Below are 18,229 nucleotides of genomic sequence, written 5' to 3'. Positions count from 1 at the left end.
CCAAATCTAAACGTTAATATTTTATAAGCTGTTTTTCCCATCTGGGAGGGGAAGGGAGAGAGAAGAAAAGTGCAAACTGAACTCAGTGTAAGCAGGAACACAAGCTAAAACATTTGATCTGGTGTTGTCCATCTTTATTCATTCTTCACCATGAGAGACTGTTCCGATCCTCGGAACCGGCTCTGCCGTTATACAGCTCACGGCTAGCCAAAAAAACTCTTGAGCTAAGACTCTACCTGCAATGCTCTTCTGTCCATTATCTCAAATCTTGTTTGCTGCTCTGATAGCAAGACACATTAGCCAATACTCTCCAGCTATGTCAAATTTTATTGATTTAAACTCTTGTTGACTTAAAATCTTTCTTCCCTTTTTTCTACTATTATAATTATTGTTATTTTTCTTCACATTACCCTTTGAGTGATTGTTTTTCTCTTCCGTTAATACCTCACGGTATCTGTTACCATTTTGGTAAGTTTCCCTCTCTCAGCTTTTTCTTACCATGCAAGGTAGCTCTAAATTACCATTGTTGGTATTTCCTTTCTTTCTTACTAATCTTGGTATTTCTCTCTACCAATGCTGGTAGAAATTTCATTCATCTTTGACTGCAGGTGCATGTGTGAGTGAGTGTGTGTGTGCGTCTGTGACTTTGGACCAGTTGGCTAATTCTTTAATTAGTGTCATAATGGCAGAAAAGGAAAAGGGCACTTCTGGTTTTAAACAGTGCCAAGACTGTAGGCGAATGATGCATAATTCATATGGGTATCCTTCTTCCGTCTGTTGTTTGGGTGCGACTCATTTGGATCAAGACTGTGTGATCTGCCAGGCCTTTAGTAACAGGGCCTTGGTACAGAGACATAATAAACTGATATTAAAAGGAATGCTAAAATCGCCCTTTGAAGAAGCATTGTCCAAGACAAATTCTTCCTCCTCTAAATCCGATCAAACCAAAAGAAGAGTCACTCATTGCCAGTTTCCCCAACACAAGTCCTTGATTCCATCTGTCTCCTCAGAACCAAAGAGTAAAAATCCAAAATTAACGGAACTAGAAGCTTTTGCACCAGCTACTGTTTCCACAGCACCATCGATGCGGATGTCGGCACCAGCTTCTTTAGTTTCCCGGTCAGTGCCGACTTCTCCATCTGCACCGTAGCAGACTCTACCCACCCTTCGGTGCTGAAGTCTGAAGTCATACATGTTCCCAGGACAACGTATTCCCCTTCCATAGACTCCTTTATGAGTCAACATTCCATTCCCTTTTTGGAAAGGCCAAAATCTCCTTCGGGCTTGTCCGTTTGATTTTCCAGGTGTCTGTCTGAGGTAAACATTGTGAGGTTGGTGGATCAGCTTTTAGCGGCCAGTATTCTTCCTGCCCCTTCTCAGACCTCTCTTCCTGCTGGAGTTGGGTATTTTCTCCCAGGACTCCGGATTTTCCTCCTCTGACCTCCTTGGGAGGCTTGGAGCCCACCACTTCGATTTCCCCAGTTCCAGTCCTGGTGCCAATAGGCAATCCCTGTTTGGTTCCAGGGACTGCTCTGACATCATCGGTTCCCTCAGAACCAATAGATTCCTAGGGCCGTAGCTCGGCTGTCAGTTCCAAGGGTTTCAGATCGGCTCCTGTTTTTTATTCGGAGTTGTCCTTAACTGTGGGTGCCCTGACAGTTGCAGGCTCTACCCTGGCTCCTACTTCGGAGGGCAGTCTCTCGGAGCATTGTGTGACCGAGGTTGTCTTTCTCTGTTCCAGGCTGTCATCCCTGTTGGAGGGGGCCTGCCTTCCAAGTCATGGAGAAGGCACTAGCCTCTGCGGGCTCCCATCTGGCCCCTTCTGTATCAGAGTGATATATGTCAGTATCTTGTGGTTTTGAGCTGTCACCATCCTCCATGTCGAGACAGCTAGCACCGAAACTGCAAGTTACCCCTGTACAGGGCCCGTCTTCTTTGGAGTCTTCCTCAGGGATTCCCACTGAGGAACCACCCCGAAAGGAGATGTGCAAGAGGAAGCACTTAAATTCCCTGGAAGAATCTGTCACTGAAGAGACTGACTTCGATGATGGGGAGGGTTCCCCCCAGTCACCCCCTGAAGATGCTTCCTTTGAAAGGCCCCTGATTCCATAGAGTCGATTCCTCAGTGACCAGACAAAATGTTATCAGCCCCTGAAGATCACCAATATTGGGCCAAGGGTTTAGCAGTAGATGCTGTGGGGGTGGTGGCAGCCACCAAGAAGGAACTCACCGATGAAAGTCACACTGTTCACCTACCTAACCGAGAGTATAGGATGATGGACAGATTTGGAAAGTGGATCTGTGCTTTATTGACTTTCGCTCTAAGGTCCTTGAATTTCATGGCACATTTTACTAGACTACAGAGGGATCTGATTAAGGAGTAACCAGATAACCTTGCTGGAGCAGTGTCTAACAGGATGCAGGATAAAGTTGCCTCTCAGCTGGCCACCCTGGAGTCTATATTGAACTCATCCATGCAGCTCATCGCAAGTGCAGCTGAAGGGAAGACCAGAGCAGCTGACTCGGGCATTGCCATAAGGTATCACACCTGGATGCTTTTATGTGAGTTTGCGGAGCCTTTCAAGTCTTTCTTCATCAGTGCTCCTTTTGATCGATCATCCTTGTTTGGCCCCAAAGTCAAAGACACACTGGCCAGATGTGAAAAAGGTGGAAAGACCCTTTTTGCCATGGGCATTCATTTTTCTGCTCCTCAGCCATCCTACTCCAGGAATCAGAGGAGTGGAAAGATGCGGTTCAAGAAGTCCCAAGGGCCTTTCCAGGACATATGTGGAGGTAGTTCCCCTCTGTGTAGAGGGGAGAGCTCTAATGAAAGATGCTGACCCTGTGGTAGAGGTAGTTCCTGAAATCTGGGTTCCAGAGACTCCTTTTGTGGACAACCCTACCAGTGCTCCTGAAATGAGGCCTGATTGTTTACCTCTGGAAGCAGTCGGGGGAAGACTTTTGCAGCACTCAACAGCCTGGCGACAAATAACTTCAGATACTTGTTGCAGAAGATCATTACCAGAGGTTACCATATCCCCTTGATCACAAAGAAGAATCCCTGATATTCTACGCAGTCAGAGGGTCTGAGCAGCCTTGGAGGTTCAAAAGCTGCTAGAAAAAATTCATCCAAGAAGTCCCAATGCTTTCTGGTCGTAACACACGTCAATCCCAAAGTGGCAAAGGAAATTTTTCGTCGATGGGGCCAGCCTTGCTGCAACCTCTGTGCTTCCCCAATAAACAACAAATGCAGCAGCTATTTTGCCCTAATATCCCCTCTTGTGGAGTCTCCGAGAGATACTCTCCTTCTCAATTGGCTCTCTGGTATCCCCTGCCATACCCTTGTTTCCCCTCATTCCCCTTTTCTTGAAGAAAGCCTACGGGTTGAGAAGCAAAGTGATCCTCATTGCACCTTTTTGGCCCTGGCAAGTCTTACCCCTTTTCTTTGGCCTCACCGGATTCTGGACCCAGTTGCAGACTGCTGCCTTACTCGTAGAGAATGGTGCACCCCAACATTCACACTCTCAAGCTTTGACAGCTTGGTTCTTCCAATTCCATTAGTCACCAGGCATAATAACCTAACTTCCCCAGTAGAAAAAAATTCTTCTGGCTTCCCATAGACCATCCACCAGGAAACTCTGTCTTAGCAAATGGAAGAGATTCTCTATTTGGACCTGTAAGAATAAATTAGACCCCCCTTTCGGCACCTGTTGAGAAAATTTTGGAATTTTTAGCTGCTTTTTTTGATCGAGGAGCTTCTGCCTCCATCATTAAAGTTCAGTTAGTGGCCATTTCTTAATTTTCATAATGGCTATGATGAACGTTCTTCCATCACTTATGCAAAGTTTTTCTTAAAAGTGCCTTGCGTCTAAAGCCCCCATTCAGGGATCCTTTAGCTCCATAGGAATCTGACACTGGTTTTACAGTCTTTAGTACTTTCTCCCTTTGAACCAGCAGTGACTTGCCATCTCAAATTTTTCTCATGAAAAACTCTTTTTCTGGCAACCATTACTTTTGCCAGAAAGATTTCTGAAATTCAGGCATTATGTTCAAAACCCCCGTACCTGATTTTTCATAATGATAGGGTTTCATTAAGGACCAACCCTTTCTTTCTTCCAAAGGTGGTGTCAGAATCTAATAATCAAACTGTTGATGTTATGTTGTCCTGTCTCACCGTAGTTTTTGCAGGTTGGGGTTCGGAGCCGATCTCGGCTCCAACTCTGCTGAATACTAACGCTCGAGAGCTTCTACTGGCTCGAGGCTAATCCCTATCCCATGATGCTGTGGGCCACATCCCCAGATCTCGTTTGCCGCCCAAGTGATTGAGAAGTGTTCCTGCTGGCACATTGGCTACGTATAGTTTCTGTTAGTTTAATTTATCTAAAACTCTTTCCTTCTACTCCCTTTATTTCTAGAGAGTTAGTTTGTCGTGTTATCTGCGTTAGGTAACTGTAGTTGTCTGCGTTGGGTAACTGTAGTTAGTGGTAAAACCCCTTCCCAAACCCGGTGAGAGTTTCCGTTTAAGTTAGAGGGCTGCTTCCTCCGTGTTTCTTTGTCCTGTCTCTGTAGTAGAATCCAAGTTAGAGGACTCTTATTCTTCCTTTTCTTCTTTCTGCTTCTTGTTGTAAAAAAAAAAAAAAAAAAGATATAGAGGTAGTTTCCCTTAGGTAGTTTTTTTGTTGCTTAGTTAGTTTAACGTTTTTCTATAGCGTTGCCTTTGTTTTTCATACTGCATAATGTCCAAAGACAAGGACAGAGAAAGGGAACCCAAAGAGCATAAGCAGTTAAGAGTTCAAGAAAGTATGATAAATACACACAAAAGATGTCTTTTACAGATGGGCACACGAGTTGAGTTTATTGCCTCAGTGCCATCCACTTACAGGACCCCTGCACCATATGTCGGTGGTTCAGTAGCAGGGTGCTCCATGAGTGTAGAAATAAATTAATGACAGGGGGTTTGTTGAAAGGGCCTTTTCGGGAAGCTTTAGATAGCTCTCAGCTCCTAATCATCCTACCCTTCTTCAACCCAGTTAAAGTCAACCACTCCACCAAAAAAGATTGTCATCGGAACCAAGGGCTCTTGATTCCAATAGACCTGGAACACCTTCGGCGCAGAAGTGTCCATGGAGACAGAAGTATCGAGGAGTTGGTCTCCATTATTGGAGCCAATATCTCCAATGCTGAGATCTCCTATCCAGGAGAGAGGTAGATCTCCTTCCTTGTCCACCCATTCTTCAGGAGTTTATCTGATGAAGATGTGGAGTGGGTGATGAAGAGATTGCTTCGAACAATGGCCCTGACAAAAATGTTGTCTCCGGACCCAAAAGAATCAGAGCCATCCCATATGAAGCTTGCTTCACCGATTCCTCCTCCAATCACTCTGGAGTCTTCGGAGCCAGAGAGTTTGGATCCGATAGCGGAACCATCAGCGCTGAAACCACCTTTAGAATCTTCGGTTCCGACATTGGCTCTGATGTCCTCGGCTCCTTCCGATGTCGAGGAGTCTAGGAGCCGATGCTCTTCAGTCAGGTCTGGGGATGGGAGCCGGCGTGGACAATCGTCCTACCCGACTCTGCCCCTTGGTGCCTTGGCTAGGTTGAGCTCGACTCCTACCTCAGTTTTGGAGCCACCTGCTCCACCTCGGAGTCGACCTTCTGTCTCTTCGGAGCGGAGGGTCTCCTCAGGGCGGGGGGGGGGGGCTTTTAAACTGATGTTGAGAGTGCTGTCTCCTCAGATAGCCCCGCTCTTGGAGCCAACTTCTCGCCCCTCCTAGGTGCCAGTGTCTTATCTCACCACCGCCCCTCCCAAGCGCAGAGACCCAGAACCTCAGAAAGCCCCTGCAGGTGGCATTGTCTCTTCCGAACCTTCTCCGGAGTACTCCTCTGAGGAAGTCCCTTGGAAGAGACTGTGCAAGAGGAAGCACATAGACTCCCCTGAGTCTGTCACTTCTGATACCGATTTGGATGAGTTAGAAGGGTCCCCCATGGTCCCCCTCTGAGGATGTCTCCTATGCAGACATCCTTGAGATCCTGAAACAGAGGGGTGGCTGGAAGCCCACCAACCCTTCAGAGGATGAATCAGTATACCGGGAGGCTTTTGGATCTCACCCTTCGACCTCCTGGGTAACTTCCCCCATATGGCCAACTGTTAGGCATCATATCTCGTAAGCCCTGGACATCGCCTGATACAGTGGAGCCTGTTCCGAGGAGGCCTAACAAATTTATCACTGCTCCCTCAGAGAAGGAATTTTTGACTAAGGGTGTCCCTGTATATGTGGTGGTGGTGGAGCGGCCACCAAGAAGGAACTAACGGAGACCTTCTCATCTGTTTAATCCTCCTAACAAAGAATCCAGGACTGTGGACAGATATGGAAAGCGTGCTTTTTCTTCACCGGCCTTCACCCTGCGGTCACTGAATTACCTTACCCATTTTACGAGACTTCAAAGGGATCTCCGCAACCCTTCAGGGTACCGTAGCTTTGGGGTCCACGGACAAAGTATCCTCTCGCTTTCTACCTTCAATTTCATCATAAACTCCTCCATAAGACTGATTTCATATGCAACTGATGGAGCAAGCAGAGCAGCTGCAACAGGAATTTCCCTAAGGAGACATTCCTGGATGCGCCTTTGCAATTTTGCCAAACCCTTCAATTCTCCCTGTACCAATGCCCCATTTGATGGTTCATCCCTTTTTGGACCAAAGGTGAAAGATACTTAGAGCAGGTGAGAGCAGGATGGAAAAACCTTGTCTGTCATTGGAGTCTGTTTTTTGGCCCTAGACCTTATCCCAAAGGTCAAAAAGGCAGAAAGATGTGGTTCTGCAAGTCCCAAAAAGGTTTTTCCTGACGCATGTGGTGACTCTTCCCTCGGGAGCAGAGGGGGGAGTTGTAATGGAAGGCGCTGACCTCACGGCAGAGGGTATCCGTAGAGTCAGAGCAACAGAGATGCATTCTCTGACAGGCCCTTCCAACACTCCTGAAGGGAGGCCCATCTGCTGTTCTCTGGAGGCAGTCGGGGATCGATTGTCACTGTACCCAAGCACCTGGCAGGAAATTTCCCAAGGAAAATGGGTACAAACAATTATATCCAGAGGCTATTACATACCATTTTCCATTCCTCCCTGCCCCGGTAAACTGTTCCTTAGCAGATGTCCCACCCGGTCAAAAGGACTATGCAACACAAGAGATTTTCTCATTGCTAGGAAAAAGAGTCATCTAAGAGGTCCCCGCAGACCAAATTGGATTCGGAACTTACTCAAGATTCTTTTAAGTTTAAAAAAAGACAGGGGACTGGAGAGCCATTCTAGATCTCAGCAAGCTAAACAAAGCAGTGAAGAAGTCAAAGTTCCGAATGGTCACTCTGCAGTCAATATTCCCATTCATCGGGAAAGACAATTGGATATGCTCAATAGATTTCCAGGATGCTTACTACCATATAAAGATGGACAGATGATCCAGGAGACGTTTACTCTTTCGGTTGGGAGCTAGTCATTACCAGTTTCGAGCGCTGGCCTTCGGTCTCACTACAGCCCCCAGACTGTTGACCAAATGCATAGCAGTGGTCACGGCTCACTTGAGACATCCGGGATTCCAGGTGTTTCCATACCTAGACGATTGTCTCCTTTCTGCCACTACCAAGCATCTACTACGGGTGAAAGACGAAACAATGTCGTTTTGCACCAGACTAGGCATCACAGTAAATTTTAAAAAATCTGCCTTGTCACCATCTCAACATATTGCCTTCTTAGGTGCAGAATTGGATTCAAGAAGTGTGACTACAAAGCTTACCCCAGACAGAATACAGTCCCTTCATCAGCAAGTCAGAATTTTGATATCAAAGAAGAAAGTTCAGGCTAGATATGTGCTGCAAGTTTGGGGTACGATGGCAGCAGCTGTTCTAGTTCCCCTAGCACGGCTACACATGAGGGTCCTGCAGTGGTTACTATTTGCTCAGTGGTCCATGCAGGATCTTCCTCTTTCATATCAGATTATCATCACTGAATATTGCAAAAAGGATCTCCTTTGGTGGCTGCAGACAGACCAATTGCATCAGGGCCGCCTTCTTGTTTTTCCCCAACCGAATGCAGTACTGACCACGGACACTTCCCAGATCAGGTGGGGGGGGGCATTATCTGGGGATGACCGTCCAAGGCCTATGGCAAGAACAAAAAAGCCACTTGCAATTCAATGTCCTGGAGATGAGAGCGGTGCTCTATGCGTCGCAGGCATTTCAGGACTCTCTACCCACAGGGACAGTTGTAATTCAGACAGACAATATGTCCGTAGTGTGGTATATAAACAAGCAGGGAGGAACCAGATCGTATCCACTATGTCGGGAGGCACAACGAGTTTGGCAATGGGTGATCGCTTCTCAACATTTTCTGATAGCAATGCACATTCTGGGTAATCCAACATGATAGTGGACAAACTCAGCAGAACTATTCTGTTGCCTCACAAGTGGTTCTTGAAGACAGAGATTGTGGAAAAGATCTTCCAGAAATGGGGCCAGCCTTGCTGCGAACTTTTCGCCACGTCCATGAATGCCAAATGCAGCAACTACTTTGCCCTCATTCCCCCTCTGGGGAAGTCACCCAGGGATGCACTGGTTCATGATTGGCCCCCAGGACTTCTCTATGCTTTTCCCCCTTTTTTCCTCTAATTCCCAAAGTACTGCAGAAAGCCAGTTCGTCATAAAGCATTATGATCCTCATTGATTGCTCCTTACTGGCCTCAGCAAGTTTGGTTCCCCTTTCTTCGGACCCATCTGCTGGAGGAACCTTGGATTCTGTTTCCAATTCGAGACCTCTTGACCCACTCTTTGGGGGAGTTCATCCGTCTATCCGAACCCTCAAGTTGACAGCATTACTGCTCCAATTCCATGCTTAGCCAGGTGTTACTCCCTTTCCCCTGCAGTGAGTTATATTCTCACCTCATCCCACAAACCGTCCACAAGGAGACTGTATTCCAGTAAGTGGAAGAGATTTTCATGCTTGGGTGTGGGACAGAACATAGAACCTTTTACAGCTCGTATTACTGCAATTCTAGAATTTCTTTCTAAACTTTTTGATGAAGGAGCTGCAGCAGCTACCATCAGAGTTCAGTTGGCAGCCATTTCTAATTTTCATACATCGCAGTTAGGTCTCTGAACTTTATGGCACATTTTACGAGGCTCCAGAGAGATGTTATCTCCAAACTCTCCGGACCTCTCGCTGGTCAAGTATCGGATGGAGCACGGGATAAGGCTGCTTCCCAACTTGCCACACTAGAATCCATATCTAATTCATCCATGAGGATGCTGTCACACGCAACCGAAGGAGCAGTTAGAGCAGCGAGTGCAGGCGTAGTCATGAGACGTCACGCCTGGATGCGCATCTGTGACCTCGCGGACTCCTTCAAGTCTTCCTTTCTAAATGCCCCTATCAAGCCCTCGGCTGTGTTTGGTGTGAAGGTCAAGGATACACTAGCCAGGTGCGAGCAAGACGGGAAGACTTTGTCTGCCATTGGCCTACGTTTTTCCAAACCTCAACGTTCATTCTCCAGAAACCAGAGGAGCGGAAAAATGTGGCACAAGAAGTCTCAAGGTCCTTTCCGAGATGCACTTGGTGAGGACTCCTCTAGAGGCAGATGGGGTTCCAATAATGGAAGATGCCCCTTTCGAGGCAGAGGGGGTCCACAGAATCAGGGCTCCAGAGATTCCTTCTCAGGTAGACCATGTCAGCGCTCTTGAGGCACTGCCCAATTGCTTTCCTCTGCAAGCAGTTGGGGCACGTTTCTCTCTGCACCAAGATGCCTGGCTGTCCATTACGACCGATCAGTGGGTGCAGAGAATCGTTACCAGAGGCTGTCCTATTCCACTAATCTCCTATCCAAGACCTGTGAAATCCCTTCCCGATGTTCCACCCAGTCAAAGGGAGGAGGCAGCTTCTGAGATACGAAAGCTACTTCAAAAATGAGCCATCCAAAAGGTCCCCTCATATCAGAGCGGATCAGGGTTCTACTCAAGATTCTTTTTGGTGCCAAAGAAAACAGGGGACTGGAGGCCCATTCTGGATCTCAGTCATCTAAACAAATCAGTAGATGTTCTTCGTCTCACATTGCTGCAGTCATAACCTGTGGGTAGTCCGCTGTCCTCGGTCGGCCCGAATACCAAAGAGCTAGGCTGGCGTCGGTCATTGTCGCCCAGAGCTGACGTCAGTACGTAGTAGTACTTAAGCGCATGACCGACGCCATATCCTCAGTCTTTCTTGCCGCGTGGTCCGAAGCAGAAGCAGCGTTTGCAAGTGCCGTCGGCTCTGAAATTTTCATTTTTCGAGTTTCAGACCGAAGACCAAGTTGGGCTAAGTACCCCATTGGGGAAATTTTTGTCTTTTCTTGCCTCAGTTATCCGGATGTCAGAAAAAGTTAATAATTGTATTTCTTGTGGGAAACAGATACCTCATAGGGATTATCACTCTCTCTGTATTCCTTGCTTGGGGCCTGAACACGACGTAGTCGGGTGTCGCTTTTGTGCTAGATTTAATAAGCGCACCATTAAACGGAGATTAGACTGTGCCAGGCATGTTTTCGGTAAACGGTGTAACTATAACATGCCATCGGATCCTCCGACGCCTGCTACCGCTAAAAAGCGTAAAGATAAATCTTTGAGGTCTAAACCGGATGAGTCGTCCGTTGCAAACGCCGGTTCTATGGAACCTCCGGTTGAAACTGTGGATCCTGCCGAGGGTTTGGCTGAATCCCAGGGGGAACCTTTACTTTTGCAGGAGTTGGCCTCTCAGGAGTTAGGCCAGGCTGAGGGTGCTTCTCAGGTATCTGTAGTTCCATCTTTACAAAAGGTTATTAGGCCTTCTACTTCAGTGGCTAAAGGCCATGCTAAGGCCAAACCTTGTCTTACTGGCCCTGGCCATAGTTCTAGCTCTCCAGCCCCTGTTCCAAAAAAGCATATGTTGAAAATGGCAGAGGACTTGATTACTTTGATCAGGGGTTCTATGCCCCCCCCCAGAGAAGAGGCCTAGGGTGGAGGCAGATTTAGAGGGAATGGAGCATTCTTCAGACTACTCTGATTCCTCAGCTGAAGAAATTCAGGATTTCCCTCCCTATTCAGATTCGGATGCAGAGGATTCCTGTCCTTCTGCTTCTCCTCCAGAGGATTTTTCCTTTTTTGAAACTTTATATTCCATGAGGGAACATTTCAAGTGGGAAGGTCAGGATTTTTCAGATTCTCGGAAAAGGCTTAGGGAATTTTTGTTTTTGCCACAGATTCCTCACTTGTTATCCCAGTCAAACAATCATTTTCTCAATATCAGGGTGCAGTCCCTGGCGTATTCTGTTTTAGAGCCGGTGGGGTCTCAGCTTCCTCAACAGGTTTTAGATGTCATTTTGGAAGCCAGGAGGCCTAGTACTCGAAAAGTTTATGCTGATAAATGGAGGAGATTTTTTCTTTGGAGCACAGCAAAGGGCTTTGATGTTTCAGTACCTAATTTGAGTTTTGCACTATAGTACCTTACTGAATTACTGGACAAGGGTTTGTCATTTTCTTCTGTGAAGGTTCATGCTGCAGCCATTTCTGCTTACTATGATTGTGACCCTCCTTTATTTTCTCACCCTTTGTTTAAACAATTTCTTAGAGGGGCAAAAAATATAAGACCCCCACGTAGAGCTCCTACTCCTTCCTGGGATCTCAATTTTGTGTTGGAGAAGCTTACTTCACCTCCTTTTGAACCTGCAGCTACGTCTGAGTTGAAGTTTTTATCTTGGAAGACTGCTTTTTTGTTGGCCATTACTTCTGCTAGGAGGGTATCTGAATTGCAGGCACTCAGGCAGTTGAACCCTTTCTGATATTCCATAAGGATAGAGTTTATTTGCGTACTAATCCTACTTTTATGCCTAAAGTGATTTCTAATGTGGCCTTGAACCAGTCTATTCATTTGCCTACTTTTTATGCTGATCCCCAAAATAAGGGGGAAAAAGTCTTGCATTCTTTGGACATCCACAGGCAGCTACGTTATTATTTGAGCAGAACTAAAGAGTTCAGGCAGACTCAACAGTTATTTATTTCTTTTGCTTTGGGTTCACAAGGGAAAGCTGTTTCAAAGCAAACTATTTCTAAGTGGATTGGTCACTGTATTGCTTTTTGTTATTCTCATCATGGGAAAAATGTTCCTGCTGGGATCAGACCTCATTCAACTAGGGCTACTGCCACATCTACTGCCTTTTTGAGGGGGGTAGCTACTAAGGATATTTTGGAGGCAGCTACTTGGAGTTCAGTACACACTTTTACTAAGCATTACCATCTCCCTCTTTATTCCAAGTCCAGGGCTGGGTTTGCCATTGCAGTTTTACAGGGCATGTTAGCAGCTCCTAATGCTTTTTAGTTTGCCAGCCTCCCTTTTCCTTTGCTTTGGGATTCTACCCACAGGTTATGACTGCAGCAATGTGAGACGAAGAACATAGTACAGTTTTGTACCTACCATAAATGTAGATGTTCGAGGATCCACATTGCTGCAGTCCTATTTTCCCTCCCTCCTTCCCCTCTATAGTTTGTGGTTGCTGTGTTTCCTTTTGGGATACTCATTATTTCCTGACTGGTGGTTGTTGGCTATTTAGTATTTTGGCTCTGGCCTTTCATTTTTAGGCCTTCTGACATCTGGGGCAAGAAAGACTGAGGATATGGCGTCGGTCATGCGCTTAAGTACTACTGCGTACTGACGTCAGCTCTGGGCGACAATGACCGACGCCAGCCTAGCTCTTTGGTATTCGGGCCGACCGAGGACAGCGGACTACCCACAGGTTATGACTGCAGCAATGTGGATCCTCGAACATCTACATTTATGGTAGGTACAAAACTGTACTTTCAGACCAAGTTCCGCATGGTCACGATTCAATCCATCCTACTCAATCTGCAGGAGGGTGTGTGGATGTGCTCATTAGATATCCGGGATGCATATTACCATATCAAGATGGACATGTGCTCCAGGAGCCTCCTTCGTTTCCGGCTGGGAGCCAATCACTACCGGTACAGAGCCCTGCCTTTTGGTCTCTCGACAGCCCCCAGAGTGTTCACAAAATGTCTGGCAGTGGTAACAGCTCATCTGAGACTTCAGAGATTCCAGATGTTTCCATTTCTAGATGATTGGCTCCTCTCTGACCCCACCAAGTGTCTCCTGGTCGGGGCCCTCCGCTTTACCTTGCCCCTAGCGGAGACTCAGGACACAAGTTCAGGTGATAATCTGCCAAAGCAAGGTGTCTGCAAGGGAGATTCTTCAAGCCTTAGGATCTATGGCCGCAGCCATCCACACAGTCCCCTTAGCCAGACTACACATGAGATTACTACAGTGGCTCCTTCAGGCCCAGTGGATACCCAGTCTTCACCCCCTGAATGCAAAGATTCTCATCCCCAACATTTGCAAACAAGATCTCCTCTGGTGGATGAGTACATACAAACATCTTTGGTGTCGTCCCTTCCAGGTTCCACAGCCCAGCGCCACGGTGACCACGGATGCTTCCCTGATGGGGTGGGGGGGCCATTTCCAGGAAAAGTCAGTCCAAAGCACGTGGTTTAATATAGAGGTCAGTTTGCATATCAATGTCCTGGAGTTAAGAGCGGTGCTGTTGGCATTGCAAGCTTTTCATCCGCTTCTTCCATCTGGAACTATTGCTGTCCAGTCGGACAACATGTCTGTGGTCTGGTACATAAACAAACAAGGAGGGACCAAGTCTTACCCCCTTTGTCGCAAAGCCATGAAAATTGTGCAGTGGGAGATAGCTTCCAACCACTTCCTGATCGCAACGCACATCACGGGGAGCTCCAACGTGATTGCGGACAGACTAAGCAGATGCATACTTTATCCGCATGAGTGGTCTCTCAACCCGAGTGTGGCAATGGAAATTTTCAGTCGCTGGGACCAGCCATGCTGTGATCTTTGCGCCTCCCCTTCAGATGTGAAATGCAGCAGCTACTTTGCCCTCTTTCACCCTCTCTGGGAGTCGCCAAGAGACGGCCTAGTCCACGATAGGCCCACGCGTCTCCTTTATGCTTACCCTCCGATTCCCCTGATTCCCCTCTTTCTGTGGAGGACGATTTGGTTGAGAAGCCAAGTGATCCTCATTGCTCCATTTTGGCCTCGTCAAGTGTGGTTTCCCTTCCTCCGACCTCATCTGTTGCGACCTCCTTGGATCCTAGACACTCATCAGGATCTAATTTCTCACCCACAAGGGCTGACTCCTCCGAATCTGACCACCCTCAAGCTGACCGCTTGGTTTCTCCACTTGCATTAGTTGCCAGGCAAAAAACCCTTTCTTCACCTGTTCGGGGTATTATTTTGTCTTCTCATAAACCATCCACCAGAAAATTTTACAAGGATAAATGGAAAAGATTCTCTATTTGGTCATGTAATCAGGAGCTAGACCCGTTTGCAGCCCCCGTGGCCACTATTCTTCATTATTTGGCTGAGCTGTTTGACAATCCATCTAGCAGCTATTTCCAACTTCCATAACAGGTCTGAAGGAGTACCACTCATCTCCTCTCGTCTTTGCAAGACCTTCCTCAAGGGTATTTTTTACAGCAGGCCCCCCATTAGACAGCCGGTGGAGGCATGGAATTTGTCCTGGGTTCTGCAGGCTCTTTCCCTGCCCCCGTTTGAGGCGGCTGCCACCTGTGACCTAAAATTCTTATCTTGGAAATCCTTATTCCTGGTAGCTATAACTTCAGCAAGAAGAATTTCGGAATTACTCCTTATTCCTGGTAGCTATAACTTCAGCAAGAAGAATTTCGGAATTACAAGCGTTATGTATCAAGAGCCCTTATCTGATCTTTCATAAGGACAGTATCACTTCGAACTAATCCATCCTTCCTCCCCAAAGGGGTTTCTGACTTTTCCATTAACCAGTCCATTGAGCTCCCTGTGTTTTTCCCAAATTACTTGTACAAGGGAGAATACTGCCTACATTCCCTGGATGTTCGTAGACAATTACGCTTTTATCTGGACAGAACTAAATCATTCCACAAGTCAGACCAGCTTTACGTTTCCTTTGCAGGCCCTAGAATGGGAGGTGCAGTATCAAAAGTTACTTTGTCTAAATGGCTCAGGGATTGCATTTCCTTCACATATTCACTTACGGGGAGGGATCTAAGCTGGGCCAAATCAAAGCTCACTCAACTAGGGCTATTGCAGCATCTGTTGCCTTCCACGCTAGGGCCTCCATGGATGACATTTGTGCATCTGCCATTTGGGCTAAGCCCCACACTTTTATCAAGCATTAAAAATTGGATCTGATCTCCAGAGGAAGAGCGGCGTTTGGCTCAATGGTTCTCAGGAATATTCTTCCATAAGGGCCACCCAGGTTCTCCAAGTAGCTGGGGACTCTGTCCCGTCAGCGATGAATAGGAATAAGATTAACAACTACAGATAAAGAAGGTATGTCTTACCATAACATTCCATCTGAGTTGTTGATCTTCTTCCAGTCATCACACCCTCCCACTGACCCCCTCCTAAGGTTCTTGGTGGATCTTCTGGGTCTTCGTGGTGTATTAGGGCTTCTGCGCAGAGATGGCCTCTGGCTTATTCTTTCTCTATATGTTGCATGCAAACTCAATCTGAGGTAACTGAGCAAAGGGCATTGTGGGTAGCAGCTTAGCTTGAGAGTTTTTGGTGCACGCAAGCTTGGTATAAGGCCGACTCGGTTCCGAGGGCTCAGAACCGAACCCATCAATGATGACTGGAAGAAGATCAACAACTCAGATGGAACGTTATGGTAAGACATAACTTCTTTTTCCACAAGATCAGTCTCAACGTCCTCTGCTTTTCAGGCCAGACTTCCTATTGATTCTGTTTATGCAGCTGCCACATGGGTGAAACTTCGTACCTTCATCACACATTCCAAAGTGGATGTGGCCTCCCAGAACGGGTCTTCCTTTGGATCCATTATATTGAAGAGTATTTTTTCCTGAGCCACCCTGGGATAAAGGTGCTAGGGACGCTATCCCAACTTGCAAGAATTACAGCGAGATAGGACAACATAACATTAAGAAGTTATGTACTTTCCATAATGTTCCATGTTTGTTGTCCATCTCGCCTACATTCGTGTGTCCCTCCCTCCTGCCCCCATCCTGTGTTCCTGGAGGAACTGGTGGACAATTCTTTACTTATGTACATAGTTATGATGATTTGGAGTCTCTTTCACCTTTTGGTTTCATGCCAAAGATATGTGTGTGTGTGTGTGTGTGTGTGTGTGTGTGTGTGTGTGTGTGTGTGTATACATATATATCTATATATATATATTATTATTATTATTTATATATTATTATTATTATTATTTTATTTTATTTTTTTTCTGGTGTGCTGATTTGGGTTGGTCTAAATCTCTCGCTTGCAAACAAGATCTGGGGATGTGGCCCGGAGTATCATGGGATAGAGGTTAGCCTCAAGCCAGTGGAAGCTCTCGAGCCAAGATTGGCTCTGAACCCCAACTTCCAAGAATGTAGGTGAGATGGACAACAAACATGGAACATTATGGTAAGTACATAACGTCTTAAGTTGCCCCTTTTTTCCCCCAATATTTTTAGTAAAGCTGAATATTGCTTGCATTTACTGGATGTTCATAGACAATTACGTTTCTACCTCAGCAGGAATAAAACTTTAGAAAATCGGTCCAATTATTTGTTTCCTTTACAGGTCCAGCTCTGGGAAAATCTGTTTCAAAAGTTCAGTTGTCAGGATGAATAAGTGATTGTGTTACTTTCATTTATACTCATAACAACCACAAGTTATCTTTGCCTGCAAGAGTGCATTCTACTAGATCGATTGCCATGTCTGCTGTTTTTCATTCAAAAGCTTCCATGGATGAGATATGCACAAACACAACATGGGCTATGCCTCATAACTTTATCACTCATTACAAATTGGATATGGTCTCCAGGAGAGGAGCATCCTTTGGCTCTGTGGTTCTCAGGAATATCCTTCCATTAATGCAACCCAGGACCAAAAATAGCTGGGAACTCTGTCCCATTTATTAAGAATGAATGAAGATTGACAACATCAAATGCAAGAAGTTATGAACTCACCATAACATTACATCTGTTGTCGATCTTCATTCATTCTTGACATCCCACCCTCCTTACCCCTCCTGTAGATTTCCTGGTGGATCAAACACTTGTCCTGAGAACCTATACGTTTGATCTTGGACATAGCTTCTACCTTTGTTTATATGTTCTTCTGTCTTAATTTGGCTGCAAACTCAATCTGAAGTAATGGAGAAAGAGATATTGTAGGTAGAGTCTTAGCTCGAGAGTTTTTTTGGCTGCGATGAGCTGTATAACAGCCGAGCTGGTTCCGAGTATCGCAGCAGAGTCCCATTGGTCAAGAATGAATGAAGATCGACAACACAGATGGAATGATATGGTGAGTACATAACTTTTTTTTTTAGTATGGTAAGCTTAATTTTAGATTAGGTAATGCCTGTGACTGCAGCCATCGATTTGATGCAGTTGCTCATATCTGAAGGGTTAAACTTCATTTGTTAAAAATGTGCATGGTTTTGCGTGTCTGTTTTAAGTTAATAGAGGATGGGGGTTCTGAAAACTAACTTAGTGTTTTTGAGAGTTTTAAAACAAAAAGTCATGAAAATGTGACATAGGTTGAAATGGAGATGAGAAGAAACCACTGTGTAAAAGATCAGTCTGACAGACAATGTGTCTGTGTAAGACAAAGGCTGGAAATACACATTCAGAAGAACTGTCATGTATAATAGGCAGGAGCAGTAACTTTCTATCATAATGGCTGCTGTGTCCATATTCATCTTGGAATTCAAATGGCGTTACAGGTATAAGTGGCAAAAAAGGAGGAGTAGGCGTTGGCATAATGGCTAAGGTGTTTACCTCACAGTCACAAAGTACAGGGTTTGACTGTCCCCTTGGAAAGCATGGCTAGGCTTAAAATACTATTGGATCATTAGCCTAATAGTCAAGGTGAAAGTCAGCATTAGCTTAGTGATAATTCCACTTCTTTAAAATGAAATCCAAAAGTATCAGCAAAAGCAACTGAAACCATGAACAATCTGGACAAATGCTGGTTTATTAAAGGTTACTGTGCTAGTGCATAGAAAAAACACTTTCACCATCCAGGCTTCTTCAGGCTTAGAGTAGATTTCTAATATAAGGTTAGGCCTTGTACACTTTGGCTAATCAGTTGATTTCAAATGCTGTCACATGATTAATTCAAACTAACAGCTGATTTC

At 45.9% G+C, this 18,229-nt stretch overlaps 1 protein-coding gene across 2 annotated transcripts in view; it reads left to right on the top strand.

Annotated features, from left to right (window-relative positions):
* MRPS22 (mitochondrial ribosomal protein S22) overlaps positions 1-18,229 on the top strand; it is a 586,067-nt gene that overhangs the window by 447,469 nt on the left and 120,369 nt on the right. The window lies entirely within an intron of this gene.

This window comes from Protopterus annectens, chromosome 4.part1 (genome assembly GCF_019279795.1).
Source record: "Protopterus annectens isolate FY-2018-M chromosome 4.part1, PAN1.0, whole genome shotgun sequence".
NCBI classification, from domain to species: domain Eukaryota; kingdom Metazoa; phylum Chordata; order Ceratodontiformes; family Protopteridae; genus Protopterus; species Protopterus annectens.
Note: the sequence above shows the minus strand (reverse complement) of the source record. Positions and strands in the feature narration are given on the sequence as shown.